The following is a 19,090-nucleotide window of genomic DNA, read 5'->3' as shown; positions in this document are numbered from 1 at the left end:
AGGTTCTCCACTTGTATACTTTTACTGTCTATTTCCTCCTGTAATTCATTTCACATTTCCATTAAGAATTTGGATGTTATACCCATTGTTGTTGATACTACTGCACTATGTAAGGTTCCTTTAAGCAAAATGTACTTTCCCTGATTATCCCTTTTAATTAGATCTATGTCTCTTTTGCTGTCTTCGCAATCATGATTGCTACCCCTGCCTTTTTTACTCCAGTAGCAGCACAAGACATTCTGTTCTAGCTTTGTATATTAACTCTCTGGGTGTCTCTGTTTCATGTGTGTTTCTTGTAAAAAGAAACAGAAACCACATCCCTGGATTCTGGTTTCTAATCCCTTTTGTTATACACTTCTGTTTTAGGGGTGAGTTCATCACATTCATATTCAGTTATGATTACTAACTGTGCCTTTCCCTCCATCCTATGTTTCTCTCTCTCTCTCTCTCTCTCTCTCTCTCTCTCTCTCTCTCGCTCGCTCGCTCGCTCGCTCGCTCGCTCGCTCCCTTGATCTCTCTGGCTTTTTATTCTTTCCCTCCACAAATGTCTGTTTTGCTTCTGAATGCTGCCATTTCTTATTTTCCCCCCAGTTCTGACTCCCCTTTCTCTTACCCCTTTATCCTCCTACTTCCCTAGTTGGTAAGAGAGACTTGTATTGCCAATTGAGTATGCATATGTATTTTTCCTTTCTGAAACAATTTAGATGGGAATGAGGTTCAAATGTTGCCTGGCCCATCCCCCATTTTTCTTTCCATTGTAAAAGTTCTTCCTGGGGCACCTCTTTTATATGAGACAATTCTACATCCCCCTAATCTTTCTCTTTCCCCTTCTCCCACTGCATCCCTCTTTCTCATCTAGTCCATCTCAACATAATCAATTCACTCCCAGACCCTTCTTCTCTGTAGAACCCTTCTAATTTCCTAATAATGATAAAATTCTGAGAAGATGCATAAATCATCTTCCCTTATAGAAATCTACACAAGTTAACCTTCTTGAGTCCATCATGATTTCTCTTTCATATTTACCTTTTTTGGGTCCTCTTGAGTCTTGTGTGTGATTTTCTATTCAGCTCGGGTCTTTTCATCAGGAATGTTTGAAAGTCTTCGATTTCATTAAAGATTGCGTCTTGTCTTGAAGGACTATACTCCATTGGGAGTAAGCCTGTGGTCGCCGATTTGTTTTCAGAGACAGTGTCTCCAGCCCCCGGATGTGTTGTCTACAAAATGTTTTAATACTAGATGTGTGTCAGCAGAAAGCAATTTTATAGTTACCGGCATGTTCTCAGAGACAGTGTCTCCAGCCCCAAAAGTCTTGTCTAGTGTATGTTTTACGATTAGATAGATGTATTTCCCCTGAAAGTAATTTTGTAGTAACTGTTAAGTTCTCAGAGACAGTGTCTCCTGTCACAAGTATTTTTTCCTCAGTGTTCAGAGACTAGATGTACTTCCCCAGAAAGCAAGCCTATAGTAAGTGGAATGTTCTCAGAGACAGTGTCTTCAACCCCAAATGTCTTGTCTAGTGAATGTTTTAAGATTAGATGTGATTCCCCTGAAAGTAATTTTGTAGTAACTGTTAAGTTCTCAGAGACAGTGTCTCCTGCAACAAGTAGCTTTTCCTCTGAATGTTCGGAGACTAGATGTGCTTCCCCAGAAAGCAAGCCTATAGTAAGTGGAATGTTCTCAGAGATGGTATCTTCATCCACAAGTATTTTTCTTCTGAATGTTATAGTTGTCCTGACTTTGTTTTTCTTCTCTAAAAAAAATACAATATATCATGAGGGATGGCTCTCAGGGAGGTGGAGAGGAACAGGTAGGTATGGAATACAATGTTTTAAGAAAGAGAAAACATTGATAATTTTTTTAAACCAAGTCAAATCTCAAGGATATTAATGGAGGGAGTGGGGAAAGAGGGTAGAACAGGGTTTTGAACACATGGAGAGACCACCACCACTGCTGGATCCAGGGATAGGCTTGGGACCTCCAGTACAGGGAGAGGAGATCTTTGCTGTGCTCTGGCCACCTGCTGGAGTTCCCAGCCCCTGTGTGTCTTCTGTCCATCCATGATCAGGTATCTTATGCCTGTCACCAGGCCCCACATGTCACCTGTATCCAAGCCCAAAGTGTTTGTACCTCATCCCCTGGGGGGGGACCCCATGAAGCTGGCACTGGCCTGGCATCTTCCTCCTGTTCTTACTTCTCTGTGCCTAACCCCTTGGTGTCCTTGCACCCTGTTTTGATCCCCTATTTCCAAGGGCATATGAATGCCTTTCGGCTTCCCTCTCTCCCTTCCCTAACTTGCTGGGCAATGTTGCATTTGGTAAATAACCAGAAGAGATAAGTGACACCAAGTTGGCAAAAATTTGACAGTAAATCATTAATCCATGAAATGGAAACATAGTCAAAATCCAACAATATGCTGCTTCCAAAAACACATTTTAAAATGATGGATACTCTCTCAAAAAAAAAACAATTAAATTTTTAAAAATAGGGGGCAGCTAGGTGGCGCAGTGGATAGAGCACTGGCCCTGGATACAGGAGGACCTGAGTTCATATTTGACCTCAGTCATTTTACACACTTACTAGCTGTGTGACCCTGGGCAAGTTACTTAACCCCAATTGCCTCACAAAAAACAAACAAACAAATAAAAAACCCAAATAAGACAAGTGCTTGGCACTCTCTCCAAAAAAAAAAACCCCAAACACAATTAAATTTTAAAGTTTAAAATAAAATGATGGATACACACATAGTAAAAATAAAGGACTGGTGTAGAATATATTATACCTCAGCTTGTACAAAAAAGCAGGGGTAGCAATCATGATATAAGACAAAGTCAAAGCTAAATTGCATTTAATGAAAAGAGACAAACAAGGAAACTACATTATGATAAAAGAAACCATAGATAATGAAGCAATATGACAGGTAAAAATAGATACTAATGCTATAATAGTGGGGGGTTTTAATATTCCCTTCTCAAATTTAGATAAATCTAAATAAAAAAGAAATAAGAAAGAAGGTAAGTGAATAGAACCCTAGATATGACAGATATGATAGATATCTGGAGAAAACTGAATGGAAATACAAAGGAATACCCCATTTTCTCAATGGCACATGACAAATTTGCAATGATTAACCATATAGTTAGGGCACAAACATTTTATAGCTAAAAGTAGAATTTTTTTTTTAGTGAGGCAATTGGGGTTAAGTGACTTGCCCAGAGTCACACAGCTAGTAAGTGTTAAGTGTCTGAGGCTGGATTTATACTCAGGTCCTCCTGACTCCAGGGCTGGTGCTCTATCCACTGCGCCACCTAGCTGCCCCCTAAAAGTAGAAATATTAGATGTTTTCTTTAAAGATCACAATGCAAAAAATATATATTAATTGACACACCATGGTGATGTAGAAAAAACTAATTATAGTTTAAACAAACAAATATTAAAGAAAGTATGGGTTAAATAATAGAATCAATCAGTAATTTTATTAATGAAAATGACAATAACAAAATAACATATCAAAACCTATGGGATACAGCAAAATTAGTAATCAGAGGAAAATTTATATGTCTAAGTGCTTATATCAGTAAAAAAGAAAAAGAGCAGACCAATGAATTGGTTATGCAGTTAAAAACACTAGAAAAAGAACAAATTAAAAATCCTTAATTGAGTACTACATTGGATAATCTAAAAATTAAAGGTGAATTTAATAAAATTGAGTGCAGGAGAACCATTAAATTAATAAATAAAACTATAAACTGGTATTATGAAAAAATTCAATAAAATAGATAAATAATTGGTTAATTTGATTTTAAAAAGAGAGAAAAACAAATTGTTAGTATCAAAAATGAAAAAGATGATTATACCACTAAAGAAGATGAAATTAAAGCAATTAAGGAGTTATTTTGCCCAATTACATGCCAATAAATTTAACGACTTAAGTAAAATCAAAGAATATTTATAAAAATACAAAATGCCTAGGTTGGCAGAAGAGGAAATAGAATATCTAAACAGACCTATTTTAGAAAAAGAAATTGAACAGCCTTTAAAGGAGTTTCCTAAGAAAAAAGCCCCAGGATCAGACAGATTGACAAGCAAATTCTATCAAACATTTAAAGATCAACTAATTCTAATATTAAATAAATTATTTGGTATAGTAGGCAAAGAAGGGGTCCTCCCAAACTCCTTTTATGAGACAAATATGATACTGATATCTAAGCCAGGAAAAGTAAAAACAGAAAGAAAATTATAGACCAATTTCATTAATGAATATGGAAGCAAAAATCCTACATAAAATACTGGCAAAAAGAATACAACAATATATTACAAAGATTATACATTAGAACCAAATGGGATTCATACCAAGAATGATGCAGGAATGGTTCAATGTAAGGAAAACTATTAATATAATTGATTATATCATTAAGAAAAGTAGGGGGCAGCTAGGTGGTGCACTGGATAGATAAAGCACTGGCCCTGGATTCAGGAGGACCTGAGTTCAAATTTGACCTAAGACTCTGGACACTAACTAGCTGTGTGACCCTGGGCAAGTCACTTAACCTTCATTGCCCTGTCCCCAAAAAAAGAAAAGTAACAAAATCATATGGTAATATCAATACATGCAGAAAAAGCATTTGGTAAAGAACACTCATTTCTAATAAAAGCACTTGAAAGCAGAGGCATAAAAGAACTTTTCCTTAAATTGATAAGAAGCATTTACCTAAAACCACCAGCATGCATTATTTGTAATGGGGATAAGCTAGAAGCTTTCCCAGTAAGGTCAGGTGTGAAACTAGGCTGCCCGCTGTCACCAATATTATTCAATATTGTATTGGAAATCCTAGCAATAGTGATAAGAGAAGAAAAAAGAAGGAATCAGAGGACTAGTGATGAAGCATACTATCCACCTCCAAAGAAAGAACTGATATTGACTGAACACAGACTGCAGCATGCAGTTTTTCACTTTATTTATTTCATTTTTTTCTTGTATTTGAATTTTATTATACAAAATGACTCATATGGTAATGTTTTACATAATGGCACATGTATACCCTATATCTGATAGCTTACTGCCTCAGAGAAGGTGAATGGGAGGGAGAGAAGGAGGGAGAGAAGTTGGAACTCAGAACTTTGAATTAAAATGTTTATTAAAATTTAAGATGGGGGCAGCTAGGTGGCGCAGTGGATAGAGCACTGGCCCTGGATTCAGGAGTACCTGAGTTCAAATCCAGCCTCAGACACTTGACACTTACTAGCTGTGTGACCTTGGGCAAGTCACTTAACCACAATTGCCTCACTTAAAAAAAAATTTAAGATGGCAAGTAAAAAAAAATGACAAGAAATCCAAGCTATCCATGGCCCTATGACGAAACACTCCAAATCCCTCAGAATTACACAAGTACACATTAAAACAACTTTGTTGGGGCACCTATGTGGCACAGTGGATAGAGTACTGGTCCTGGATTCAGGAAGACCTGAGTTCAAATCTGGCCTCAGACACTTGATACTTACTAGCTGTGTGACCCTGGGCAAGTCACTTAACCCCAATTGCCTCACAAAAAATCCTGTTTTTCAGTCTGTAAATCACAGCAATCCACAGGTTCACAGACAGTCTCCCCTTTCTATTGCACAACAACCTCCATGGAAGTGCCTCTTTCACCAGGTTCTGCTTGAAACCAGAAAACAATATATACCATTAAACGAAGCATCACCATACCAAAAAGATGAGGGGGTGAAGGGGAGGGTAAGGGTTCAGAGACTGTCTCCTCTCTCCCCATCCCCAAGGCTCTATCAGTTCAAAGGAAGTCTGCTAATGTTAACAGCCCAATGACTTCCCAGGATCTCGTTTGATTCCAACATTAAATGAGAACGAAAAGATTGCTGGTGCTCAAGCCTCCTGGAAGAGACTGGCACAACAGAGAGATCTGCTCAGAGGCTTCTGGATTCACTGACATGCTCCACAGGACAGCTCCTCCTGAGTGTAGGGCCTGCAGGGCCAAGATTTTTCTCCTATGTTAGAGTCAGAGAGGGAGAGGAATCATAGCAACTGTAGACGTGAAAGAGTTGGGAGAATTGGGAATGCCATTCCCAGGCTCAAAAATTTGAGGCAGTGCAGAGGTGACAATCAACAAAATCAGAGTTAGGCAGTTCCTTGTTCATTAGATTTTAGGTCAATTCATTTTACAACAAACACCACTTGTGGAGCACCTACTCAATGGTCAGCACAATGCTAGGCTCTGCAGAGGAGGGGTGAGGGCATAAGACAGAACGGGGAACAGCATCCCCAGGGAAAACAGTATACATCATAACTACAACAATTGAAATGGGAAGAACAATACACTAAAAAAATTAAAAGTACATGGAATAAAATGTTAAAGATTAATTAGGACTCAAAAAAAGATAGAAGACACCATCAACTTAGCCTTTCTTGGAGGTGAGAGGTCCACAGCTGCTCCATACTTCACACATTTTCCAAATGTATCCATCACCCAGGCTGACTTTTTTCTTCCTTCCTACAAGAAAAATACTCTTTGTCACATGGGATGGCTCTCAGGGAGGGGGAGAGAAATACTTGGGATACCTCGGGGATGTGAGAAAAGAAAACCTCAACAAAGAATTTTAAAAACAGGTCAACAATGTGAAGGATAAAATGGAGGCAGAAGGGAGGAAAGAAAGGGGTTTGGTTTCATGTTAATCAGTAGCAGGTTTCAAATTATATCACAAAAACGGACAGTATAAATCAGTAGTAGTTTGGGAGATATCTGAAAGGAGACCGACACCTCACACCCCATATCAAATTCAACTACAGATGGATAAGGGAATTAGACCTAAAGGAGGAATCATTAGCAAATCAAAGAAGCAAGGAGGAAATGACTTTCCCCACCTATAGACAGGGAAGAGGTTGGGACAGAGGGTATCACAGAAGATGAACAATGCTGCCTCTATAAATTGAAATGTTTTGAGAGAAATAAATCTAATGCAGTGAAATTAGAGGGGTAACAGTTAAGTGAGGAAACATGTCTTGTAGGAAAGTTCTCGAATAAATATTGCATATACAAGCTATATAAGGAAAGGATTTTAATTTCAAACATTAAGAAGTCAAAGGATATGAACAGGAAATCCAAGCTACCAATAAACATATGACCAAATGCCCCAAATACCCCATAAATTAGAGAACTGCAAATTAAAACAACTCCATGTTTTCAGGCTGTAAATCATAGAGATCCATAGGTTCACGGACAGTTACCTCTTTCTGTCTGACAAAAACTTACAAGGAAATGTTGTTCCTTTCACCAAGTGCCAGTTGAAACCAGAACAAAAATAAATAAAATATTAAATTACATGTGGTCAAACAAAAGACATGATGGAGAGAAGGGGTAAGGGAAGGGTTGGCCAACTATCTCCTCTCTTCCCAATTCCAAGGTCAAGTAAGTGCAAGAGTAAAAGGAAGGAAGAGAAGAAGGGCTATACCCAGCTGGCCTCCACCCTACCCCATTACCCCATCACTGAGCCCTCAAGACAAAGGGCTGGGCAGGGAGGAAACCCTAGACACAGTGGAAGTGTGGGCAACCCTGGAGGAGCAGGCACACACAGGTACACAAGTGTGTACAAACACACACACACACATACACATACACACGTACCCCTCCCCATGCACACAAGATCCCACTTACACACACCGCACAAGCATAAAGAATGCTTGTATCAATACTCCCAGGACAATGCATCCACATGTCCTCCAGGCCTCTGAGACAAGGTTACAGGGGAAGGGAGGTTCTGGAGAAGCTGTGGGGGAGTTATCTAAGAGAAGAATAAAGAGGGGGGAAGAGGAGGAGTAGGGCAGGAAAGGAAGGGGCAGGAGGTCGGGAACATCAGAAGGGACAGCAGAAGAGAGGGAGATCTTACCTCACACCCCCCCCCAATAAAACACATGCAAGACCCTTGGGGATTGTTGGGGGGAGGAGGTAAAGGAAGGAAGGGAAGGAGAAGGGGATGAGGGGCAGGCAGATCTCTAGCTACCAGGGGACCCCTGCCCAGGCTCCAGGGAACAGGGGACGCAAGCCACCTCCTCCTCCTCCAAAGACACAAAGGACTGATGCTGGTGGAGGACCAGGATAAAGTGACATCATCATAGGGGTGGGGTGGTGGTGGTGCTGGCTGACCTCAGCCAATGGGAGACAGGAGAGGCGGGACCACTGATGGAGCAGAGCTGATCTAATCCCTGAGCAGAGGGAGGAGGGATGTCTGAAGGACATAGGGAGGGGAAGGGGCTCTGTGACATCATTCCAGAGGAGTGAGGAGCACCAACCAGCCTTCTGCCCTTTCTTTGTTCTAAGAAATCTTTATCTCAGCTTTTACGTTTTCCAAATAATCTTTCAAGAACTTACACAACAGCTTAGTTATTATGATATCTATCAACAGATAAAAACCATCACTTCAGCACCAAAGAAAATGGAAAGCTCTACCAAGTACCCTCTCAGTAAGCCCCCTAATCTACTCATAGGCACACATGGATGCAACAAAGGAAGACATGATGAGGGATAGAATGGTGAAGGGAAGAGGTGAATTCCTAAGTCAAAGGTCAAGCAGGTGCAGGACAAGAGTGGGAAGGAAGGAAGAAAGAAATAGGAAGAAAAGAAGCCAGCCTCCACTTGAGGAGAAGAGGGAGCATCCCCAAAGGCTTTACGCAGCTGGCCACCACCCCACCCCAATACCTCCCAAGGACTGAATCCTCAAAACAAAGAGCTGGGCAGGAAGGTAGCCCTAGGCTAACAGGAAGTCTGGGCAACTCGGGAGAAGCAGGCACACACAGTTACACATATGTGCACATACATACATACATATACACACCCCCACCTACACATACAAGATCCCACTTACATACACAGCACAAGCATAAAGAATGGTATCAATACTCCGGCAATACCCCACCCACATCCCTTAGGGCACTGAGAAAAGGTTATGGGGGCAGGAATGTTCTGGAGAACTTTTTAGGGGGCATCTAAGAAGAATAAGGAGGGGAAAGGTAGGGGAAATATGGGGAGTGGTAGGGGAAGGAGAGGAAAGGGCAGAAGGGCAGGGGCAGCATGAGAGGGAGAACTTACCTCACCCATCTGCAGTCAAGGACATGCAGCTCCCTTGGGCATTGGTCAGGGGAGTAGGGAGGAGGTATAGGAGGAATAGAGAGCAGAGGATAAGGGAAAGGCAGACCTCCATCTTCCTGGGGATCCATGTCCAGCCTCCATGGCACTGGGATCCCAAACCTCCTCCTTCTCCTCTTCCTCCAAAGACACAAAGGACTGATGCTTGTCGAGAACCAGGATAAATTGGCATCACCATGGGGCGGAGTAGTGGTGGTGCTAGCAGACTTCACCCAATGGGAGACAGGAGAGGCGGGACCACTGAGGGAGCAGGGATGATCTCATCCCTGAGCAGAGGGAGGAAGGATGCAGGAGGGAGGGAGTCCCAGGAGGGGGATCTGGGACGTCATTCCAGAGGAGTTGGGAGCCCGCCTTTCTGTGGTTTCTTTGTTCTGGGAAAGCCTTATCCTAGTTTTACTTTTTGCCAAATGAGTTTTCAAGAACTGACACACCAGCTTAGTTAACATGAGATATCAACAGATAAAACCCCATCACTTCAGCACCAAAGATAGTGGATAGCTCTTCCAGGTATCCTCTCAGTAAGCACCTGATCTAGTCCTAGGCACACATGCATGCCTCAGAGGAAGCCTAAGCACACATGGCAGCACAATCACCCTGTGACTCTTCAAACACATGATGGATGCCACAGGCTGATGCATCCAGAACCACACTGGTCATCTGTCATCCCCACCATGCTGTGTGAGTCCAAAGTAAACCTGCTGTTGTTAAATTCAGTGACTTGGGAGTGCTGAATCTCATGCCAACAATGATTTTGAACTGAACACTAGCATTAGGCCAGGCTCTCACATTTGGCATAATTGGCCACTGGGATGAGATTCAAAGACCTCATGACTCACACTGAGGGTAAAGGAAGAAGCAAGCCCAGAATTCCCTGGTTGGTGTTGACTGCCAGAGTAATAAGACCATAGTTGGGCCAGCCCATTCAGCAGCCAGAGACAGAGTTCTTAGCTTTCAGGGATTGTGCAATGAGCACCTAAGGCCAACTGATGGTACGGGTGGCTGTGCATGTGAAGGGATCTGTCCTGATGGGAATGGGGATGGATGGACTACAGCCAAGGCCAAACCCTATGGTCTCTTACCCAGAGCCTCAACTACCTGCTGAGACTAGAGCCCTGAGACTGGAGAAAAGAAGATATGGAGTAGAGACTGGGAAATTCCTGCCCAATTGGGCTCCTTGTGCCAGTCAGAGCTCCCACCCAATTCAAGTCGTCCTCAAGCTGTTCTCATCAACCACAATGGCAATGAAAGACACTCCTCTGCATGTTCTAAGAGCAGATGTGCTTCCCCAGAGAGCAAGCCTGTAGCAGCTGGAATATTTTCAGACAGTGTCTCCTGCCACAAGTATCTTCTCCTCTGTGTACTATATACTTGTGTTGACTTTTTTCCTTCCTAAAACAAAAAACCCCACCATTTGTCACATGGCATGGAGGAGGAGAGAAAGATGGAGGTATACATGGGATACCATGTTGTAAGAAACAGAAAATATCAATGAACATTTTTAAATGAGGTGGAGAATCTAAAGGGTATTGATGGAGAGTTGGGAAGCAGGAAAGAAGGGGGCTTTGGAGTGCAGAGTGATGCTTTCCACCTCTTCAGACTGTGAGAAAATAATGGGTTTTGGGGGTCCCAGAAGCCCCCCATCAGGAGCTTTGCCTGATGTCTTTCAGAGCCAGCCCAGAGTCAGTAAAGTTGGAGAGACAATAGAGATTAAAACCACCCCTACCTGAAAGCCTTTCCCCTCAGAGGGTCTGTCCTCTGGACTCTGACCTCAGTATGTATTGCTCATTTTAATATGGACCACCCTTAAGTCCAGTAAACCAATAGATTTGAATGATGCTAGCTAATTAACTTTGAGCAGTGTGTAAGGGCTGCCTCTCCTCTGGACCACAGGGAGCTTATGCTCTCTCACAGTTTCTCTTGGCTTAGATGCTGGAGGAGGTAGCCTCTTGGCCCCCTTGCTCTCTCTATCCTAGGTAATGTAAGGCTTCTGAACTTTCAGAGCCATGTGCTCTCTCTTTACTAACATTTAATATGATTTAATAAATGCTTAATGCCAAAGAATGGTGCTATAGTCTCTAATTTATAAGTAGCAATATATTAGAAACCTCAACTAAGTTTGCTAAAACCTAGAACAGTGACAGGCACCTCCATATATTTTCTTTCTTTCTTTTTTAAGTGAGGCAATTGGGGTTAAGTGACTTGCCCAGGGTCACACAGCTAGTAAGTGTTAAGTGTCTGAGGCTGGATTTGAACTCAGGTACTCCTGATTCCAGGGCCGCTGCTCTATCCACTGTGCCACCTAGCAGCCCCATATATTTTCTTTTCTTTTTTTTTTTTTAAGGCAATGGGGGTTAAGTGACTTGCCCAGAGTCACACAGCTAGTAAGTGTCAAGTGTCTGAGGCCGGATTTGAACTCAGGTACTCCTGAATCCAGGGCCGGTGCTTTAACTACTGCGCCATCTAGCTGCCCCCAGCCCCATATATTTTCAAACAACACAAAGCTCAGGATCAGGGCTTAGCCTGACATCTCCAGTGACCAGAGATGAGACTTTTGGCTGCTCTGCCCATTTATCTGCATGTCTGGCATCCATCCATCTACACTTGAGTGCCATGTGTCCTTCCTCAGTTCATGTGTTGCTTGTCCTCTCCTGTCTGTGGCCATGTCTAGCCTCCACATGACTGCCTCCTGGGTGATCTTGTTCCTGTCTCAGCCATCATATGACTGGCCCAACACCTGCCTCATCCTTCTCATACTCTCATTTCTCTGTCCCTGGCCTCAGAGTGTATGCTTGAACCCTCTCCTGGACCCCTCCCTTCACAGGTACATAGGTCCTTCCTGCCTCCCTCCCTTGTTCCAAGGGCAAATTCACATTATGGTCAAAATTGCTCTACTTAGAGGTTTGCCCAATGGTCCACTTATGCAAAGAGAGAACTCTGTGTAGTGAAACAAACAGATGGCACAGGTAGAAGGCAGTTTGGAAGAAATTTGATGGATCAACAGCTCACAACACCATGTATCAAATTAAAGTCTAAGTATTATATAAATTAGATATGATAAATAAAATAATAATGTGATAACTTATGAAAATTTAAAATGGGAGACATAAATAAGAGATAGAATTATAATTATTAATAATTAATCTAGCAAAAAGAACACATTAGAAATCCCCAATTAGATACTAGAGATCCTGAAAATTAAAGGAGATATTAATAAGATTGAAAGCAAAAAAACTACAGAATTAATCAATAAAACTAAGAGCTGGTTTTATGAAAAAACCAATAAAATAGATAAAATATTGGTTAATTTGATTTAAAAAAAGAAAGACGAAAACTAAATTATCAGTATCAAAAATGCAAAGAGCGATGTTACCACCAATGAAGTGGAAATTAAATCAATAATTAGGAATTATTGTGCCCAATTGTATACCAATAAATTTAACAATCTAAATGAAATGGATGAATATTTACAAAAATACAAACTGCCCAGGTTAACTGAAGAGGAAATAAAATCCTTAAATAAACCCATATTAGAAAAAGAAATTGAACAAGCCATTAATGAACTCCCTAAGAAAAAATCCCCAGGGCCAGATGGGTTTACGGGTGAATTTTACCAAACATTTGAAGAACAATTAATTCCAATATTATACAAATTATTTGGAAAAATAGGTGAAGAAGGAGTTCTACCAAATTCATTTTATGACACTAATATGGTGGTGATACCAAAACCAGGCAAAGCAAAAACAGAGAAAGAACATTATAGACCAATCTCCCTAATGAATATTGATGCTAAAATCTTAAATAAGATATTAGCAAGGAGATTACAGCAAGTGATCACCAGGATAATACACTATGACCAGGTGGGATTTATACCAGGAATGCAGGGCTGGTTCAACATTAGGAAAACTATTAATATAATTAACCACATCAATAAGAAAACCAACCAAAATCATATGATTATCTCAATAGATGCAGAGAAAGCTTTTGACAAAATACAGCACCCATTCCTAATAAAAACACTAGAGAGTTTAGGAATAGGTGGAGCTTTCCTTAAAATAATAAACAGCATCTACCTAAAACCATCAGCAAGTATTATATGCAATGGAGATAAATTAGAGGCCTTCCCAATAAGATCAGGAATGAAACAGGGATGTCCATTATCACCCCTATTATTTAATATTGTCCTAGAAATGTCAGCTTTAGCAATCAGAGAAGAGAAAGGAATTAAAGGAATTAGAAAAGGCAAGGAGGAAACAAAACTATCACTCTTTGCAGATGATATGATGGTATACTTAGAGAATCCTAGAGAATCAACTCAAAAATTACTTGAAACAATTAACAACTTTAGCAAAGTAGCAGGATATAAAATAAATGCACATAAATCATCAGCATTTCTACACATGACCAACAAAGTCCAGCAGCAAGAGATAGAAAGAGAAATTCCATTTAAAGTAACGGTAGATAATATAAAATACTTGGGAGTCTACTTGCCAAGACAAACCCAGGAACTCTATGAACACAACTACCAAACACTCTTCACACAAATCAAATCAGATCTAAATAACTGGAAAGATATCAATTGCTCATGGATAGGCAGAGCTAATATAGTAAAAATGACAATACTGCCTAAATAAATTTACTTATTCAGTGCCATACCAATCAGACTACCTAAAAATTATTTTATAGAGCTAGAAAAAATAATAACAAAATTCATCTGGAAAAACAAAAAATCAAGAATATCCAGGGAAATAATGAAAAAAAATTCAAAGGAAGGTGGGTTAGCGGTACCAAACACGGAGCTTTACTATAAAGGGGCAGTCATCAAAACTATCTGGTACTGGCTAAAAAAATAGAGTGGTAGATCAATGGAATAGGCTAGGCACAGGAAATGCAGTAGTAAATGACACTAGTAATGTAGTGTTTGATAAACCCAAAGACTCCAGCTTCTGGGATAGGAACTCAGTATTTGACAAAAACTACTGGGAAAACTGGAAGATAGTATGGCAGAAATTAGGCATAGACCAACATCTGACACCTTATACTAAAATAAGATCAAAATGGATACATGATTTAGACATAAGAGGTGATACCATAGGTAAATTAGGAGAGAAAGGAATAGTCTACCTATCAGATCTTTGGAAAGGAAAACAGTTTATGACCAAACAAGAGATAGAGTATATTATAAAATGCAAAATGGATGATTTTGATTACATTAAATTTAAAAAATTTTGTACAAACAGAAGCAATGCATCCAAAATTAGAAGGGAGGCAGAAAGCTGGGAAACAATTTTTGTGGCCAGTACTTCTGATAAAGGCCTCATCTCTAAAATATATAGGGAATTAAATCAAATTTATAAGAATCCAAGTCATTCCCCAATTGAGAAATGGTCAAAGGATATGAACAGGCAGTTTTCTGATGAAGAAACCAAAGCTATCTATTCCCATATGAAAAAATGCTCTAAATCACTATTGGTTAGAGAGATGCAAATTAAAACAACTCTGAGGTACCACCTGACACCTATCAGATTGGCTAAAATGACAAAAAAGGAAAATAATAAATGTTGGAGAAGCTGTGGGAAAATTGGAACACTAATGTATTGTTGGTGGAGCTGTGAACTGATCCAACCATTCTGGAGAGTAATTTGGAATTATGCCCAAAGGATGATAAAGCTGACCATACCCTTTGAGCCAGCAATACCACTTTTGGGTCTTTTTCCCAAAGAAATCATGGAAAGGGGAAAGGGACCCACATGTACAAAAATATTTATAGCTGCTCTTTATATGGTGGCAAGGAATTGAAAGTTGAGGGGATGCCCATCAATTAGGGAATGGCTGGACAAGTTGTGGTATATGAATACAATGGAATAATAAAACACCTATATCAGATTACCTGCTGTCTAGGGGATGGGAGAGGGAGGGGAGGGAGGGAGAAAAATCTGAAATTGTAAAGCTTGTATAAACAAAAGTTGAGAACTATCTTTACATGTAACGGGAAAAAAATAAAATACTTTATCAATTAAAAAAAAGAGTTGGCTAACAATAACTGAAGGACCACCAGTTTTTGAAGGACCACCCTTTCGGGGAGGAGACCATGATGAACAGCTGTGTGCCAGCTGATGCTCGGGAGAGCATGACCAAGCACTCCACTTCCAGGCTGAGATCTTCAAAACGAGGAGAGAACGGAAGTGGTCTCTCGCTCTGGACACACACTGGCTCAGGTTTGATGGCATGCTCGGGTGATCGGCCCTGGTCCTCGGTGGCAACATGTGCTTGATGCTGGTTCTCAGCCTGAGGGGTAGCTTTGGGATTCAGTGAGTTTTATAAAGAATATAGACTAAGCTTAGATCTAAAAAAAAATTAATCTAGCTTAAGCCTACAATTCATTCATTTATTCATTCTATACCTAGAGATAAGCTCTTCCTATGTACTGAGCATACAGAAAGACAAGTGTCCTAACTGAGCAATGTACAAGCATTCCTTAAGTGCCTACTGAATAGCAGTCACTGTGCTAGGTTCTGGAGATGCAAACTATTAAGGACACAGTCCCTAACCCCTAGAACCTTATGTTCTATTGAGACAGAAAATACATCAAAGTATACAAAGTATACAAATAAATACAAATAAAGGCAAAGTACACAGTCTGGGAGTGAGGCCACTAGAAGCTGGTATCAAGAAAGGCTTCATGGGGAGCAGCTAGGTGATGCAGTGGATAGAGCACCATCCCTGGATTCAGGAGGACCTGAGTTCAAATCTGGATTCACTGTGTGACCCTGGTCAAGTTACTTAATCCTCATTGCCCCACAAAAAAGAAAAACAAAAAACAAAAACAAATCTGGCCTCAGACATTTGACACTGGCTGTGTGACCCTGGGCAAGTCACTTAACCCCAATTGCCTCACCAAAAAAAAAGAAAGGCTTCATAGAAGAGGTGATGCTTGTACTGTGGCTGGATGAAATAGGGGGACCCTCTGAGGTCTAAGGAGAGAGGGCCAGCTGCAGAGTCAGGAAGGGTTAGAGTTTGAGCCCTGCTTCAGACTCATGCTAACTGCATGACCACAGTCAAGTCACCTAACCTCTTAGTGCCCCAGACAACTCTGTAAGATCACAGTCAAGCTGAGATGGTTGTCAATCTTACTGAGGAGGCAGAAAGATGAAAGAGTGCTGGACCTTCAACACTCTGACTTGCCCTTGCCCAAGGTGACATAGCTAGTAAGTGCCTGAGACTGGATTTAAACTCAGATCTTCCTAACTCCAGGCACAGTGCTCTAACCTTGAGTCCCCTAGATGGAGAGATTCAGAAATCCCAGAGGACTGTGGCCAAGCCACTGTTCAGGAGGCTGCCTTGAGGCCAGGGATAGGTAGGAAAAGAGCTGATTCTCAGGGTAGTGAGCTTCTGCAAGAGCTCAGCCCTTTCTAAATACATCATCCACCCTGAGGAAAAACTGGAGTTGCCCTACCTGAGTTAGGAACTCCCCAAATATCTTTATGTATGGTAGGAGAAAGAGTCAGGGAGGAGGACCTATAATCTCACAGAGAATGTAAACTAACTTTAACTATCCCTTGGGAAAACTTGCACTTGACCACTGGTCATCCCTGGCTCTTGGCCTTCTTTGTTCTTTTTCTATATACCTGACCTGGCCCACTGAGGGTGCAGGGATCCATCACTCTGTCCTGTTGCCACCACAGGGCTGGTCTCATGAATAAATTCCCTTATACAACACAGTTAACCCCAAATAACTCTAATAAATCACCATATATAATCTATACTGGTGTGGTCTGCTTCCTTTTTGGAATCGAATACCCCCATCCATTGTGTTATACCATAATGACTGTTGTCCCTTGGATGATCTGTGTCTTTATAAATTTGTTCCCTCTGAAATAGAGATAGGAGAGACTCGAGGAAACACTCATAACATTGAGTTTAATTAGCTGGGGCAGCTAGGTGGTGCAGTGGATAGAGCACCAGCCCTAGATTCAGGAGGACCTGAGTTCAAATCCGGCCTCAGACACTTAACACTTACTAGCTGTGTGACCCTGGGCAAGTCACTTAACCCCAATTGCCCCACAAAAAAAAAGAAAAAAGAAAAAGAAAGAGTTTAATTAGCCCATCCAGGCACCAAAATGGTGAAGAGAAGTCAAGGGACTTGCCCAGGGTCATGCAACTTATAAGTATCAAAGGCATGATCTGAACTTAGTTCTTCTTGACTCTAAGCACTGGAGGTCATGTATCTTAGGGGGTAATAATGGAGTGGGAAAGGAGGAAAGAAAGGGGTTGGGTTAGTGACTATCAGTAGCAGATCTCAAACTAAATGACAAATCAGTGATTTGTCATTGTTGTTTAGTCCTGTCTGACTTTGCCTGACTCCATTTGGGATTTTCTTGCAAAGACTTTGGAATGCTTTATCATGTCCTTGTGGTAAAAAGTTTTAACAGTCGGTTAGATAATGAAGAGACGCCAGTTTTTTTAGGACCACCCTTTTGGGGAGGAGACCAACAGCATGAGCTACGCACACCAGTCCGCCTGCGACGCACGCCAGATTGCCTGCTGAGCACTCAACTTCCGGGTGCGAGCTTAAAAGGCAAGGAGAGAACAGAAGTGGGGCCTTTTTCCTGCTCAGCTGGTCTCCTGGCTGTGCTGCACAGACAGATGCTGAGTGGAGTTTGACTCGGCCCGGCTCTCGGTTAACAGCACGTGCTTGACTCGGTCTCTCTCCCCAAAGGTGGCCTTGGGCTTTTGGTGAGTTTTATACGGAATATAGACTAAGCCTAGACTTAAGACGATTTGTATTGTATTTCTACTTTCCTATCCTTCTAATCAACATCACCTTGTGACTACCATACAATAAAAGCTCTAACTAGAAAACCAGAAGCTTCTTCCATTTACTAGTCTGGGAGATAAATTAAGGGAAAGGTTAAGTAGGGGAGATTTATGATCTAATATCCAATTTTAATCTCACAGTTTGGCGACCCCTGAAGGGATCTTAAGGACCCTCCCACCCTCCCTACTTTGGCCATGAGCCACCTAATTTAGTGGACTTTCTCTTAAATACCCCCACTGATTTTGCCTCATTTGCCTAATCTCCCTTGCTTTAAGCCTCTAAAAGCCTTGCTTTAAACAGAAAAGCCAGCCCAGTTTAAAGGGCAAGATGCTCGAATATTCTACTATCCCTTTGATTTTTCTCATTGGAATGTATTGGGACAGCATAATGTCCAGACTTAGAGGAATAGTTTACTCAATGGTCCTTCATAACATTATTGGTTTTTTCTTCATTCAGGCAGCAAAAAGTTTTTTGTATAATAGTCTAAGTGTGAATCTTTGGGAAAATATGTTTAATATAAGTAGAAATTTTATGCCTGCAATTGAAATACCTTTTAATACCACATCCATAGTTCATATGACTAAGGATTTTATTTTTGCTATTATCATTGTTATAATATGGGGGAAATTGTCACATATGGAGAGAGCCGTCAAGATGGCTCTTTCTACTAGAGATGATCCAAGTTTAGAATCAGATCAGCAGAAACTGCTCCCCCTGCAGGAAACTATAGAACATACCAAAAAAGGAGCACCAATTCAAGACAGAAAATATAGCCCCTTTAAACCAAGTGACTTGAGCGCATGGAAATCAATCATCCCTAGTTTTGAGAAAAATCCAAACACTGTAATTTCACAGTTAAGAACTATATTTAATATATATCAACCCACTTGGGCTGATGTTACTTGCCTTATGGAAACTTTACTGTCCCCAACTGAGATTACAGACATTATCTCAGCAGGAAATGCCCTTGTTGCGAAGGGTAAGGCCGATGTGGAATGGCCTCTAAAGGATCCAGAGTGGAATTATAATAATGATAGGGATTTCCAAAGATTAAAAGATGCTAGAGAAACACTTCTGAAGGGAATGGAATCTTGCTCTAGAAAACTGGAAAACTGGCAGAAAT

The 19,090-nt window shown here is 40.9% G+C and overlaps 1 long non-coding RNA gene across 1 annotated transcript in view; it reads right to left on the bottom strand.

Moving 5' to 3' along the window:
• Positions 1-9,264, bottom strand: part of LOC122733804 — a 39,529-nt gene extending 30,265 nt beyond the window's left edge. Inside the window, exons 1-3 of the long non-coding RNA XR_006353971.1 lie at positions 9,096-9,264; positions 5,503-6,503; positions 1,027-1,753 (exon numbers count right to left, since the gene is read on the bottom strand). This is a non-coding gene — a long non-coding RNA (uncharacterized LOC122733804). The remainder of the gene's footprint in view (positions 1-1,026; positions 1,754-5,502; positions 6,504-9,095) is intronic.
• Positions 9,265-19,090: the final 9,826 nt, after the last annotated feature.

Source organism: Dromiciops gliroides, chromosome X (genome assembly GCF_019393635.1).
Source record: "Dromiciops gliroides isolate mDroGli1 chromosome X, mDroGli1.pri, whole genome shotgun sequence".
Classification (NCBI taxonomy): domain Eukaryota; kingdom Metazoa; phylum Chordata; class Mammalia; order Microbiotheria; family Microbiotheriidae; genus Dromiciops; species Dromiciops gliroides.
This window is presented reverse-complemented; position numbering and strand designations above follow the sequence as displayed.